The sequence below is a fragment of the Triticum dicoccoides genome, chromosome 4A (genome assembly GCF_002162155.2).
Source record: "Triticum dicoccoides isolate Atlit2015 ecotype Zavitan chromosome 4A, WEW_v2.0, whole genome shotgun sequence".
NCBI lineage: Eukaryota > Viridiplantae > Streptophyta > Magnoliopsida > Poales > Poaceae > Triticum > Triticum dicoccoides.
In genome coordinates this window covers 750726186-750727087 of record NC_041386.1, presented here as the reverse complement: position 1 = coordinate 750727087, position 902 = coordinate 750726186, and positions in this window count along the sequence as shown.

Genomic DNA, 902 nt, shown 5'->3' with positions numbered 1-902 from the left:
GTGTCTCACATTAGGTCCTTTTTCTACTAGTGTGCACATGTTCAGTTCGGTGACGTCCTCCGCCTTCTTGATCCAGCAAAAGGGCGAGGTAGTAGATGAGTTCCGTCAGCACGACGACGTGGTGATAGTGATGGTGATCTGATCTCCGCAGGGCTTCGCTTAAGCACTACGAAAATATGACAAAGGGAGTAAACGGTGGACGGGGGTGCCGCACAGGGCTAAGACAATGTTTTGTCTCTTTGTGTGGCGCCCCTCCCCACCTATATATAGGTGGAAGGGGAGGAGAGGCAGCCAGGCACGCCCTAGGGCTGGCCGTCGGCCCCTAGGGCTCATGTCTGTTGGGGAACGTAGTATTTCAAAAAAAAATCCTACGATCACGCAAGATCAATCTAGGAGAAGCATAAGAACGAGCGGGGAGAGTGTGTCCACGTACCCTCGTAGACCGAAAGAGGAAGCATTTAGTAACGCGGTTGATGTAGTCGAACGTCTTCGCGATCCAACCAATCAAGTACCGAACACACGACACCTCCGTGATTTGCACACGTTCAAGTGGGTGACGTCTCTCGAACTCTAGATCCAGCTGAGGCCGAGGGAGAGTTCTGTCAGCATGACGGCGTGGTGATGGTGATGGTGATGGTGAAGTTACCGATGCAGGGCTTCGCCTAAGCACTACGACAATATGACCGAGGTAGAAAACTGTGGAGGGGGGCACCGCACACGGCTAAAGATCAACTAGTGTGTCTATGGGGTGCCCCCCTCCCCCGTATATAAAGGAAGGGAGGAGGAGGAGGGCCGGCCACAAGGGGCGCGCCCAAGGGGGGATTCCTACTCCTAGTAGGAGTAGGTTTCTCCCTTTCCTAGTCCAAGTAGGAGAAGAAGGAAGGAGAGGAAGAAGAGAAGGA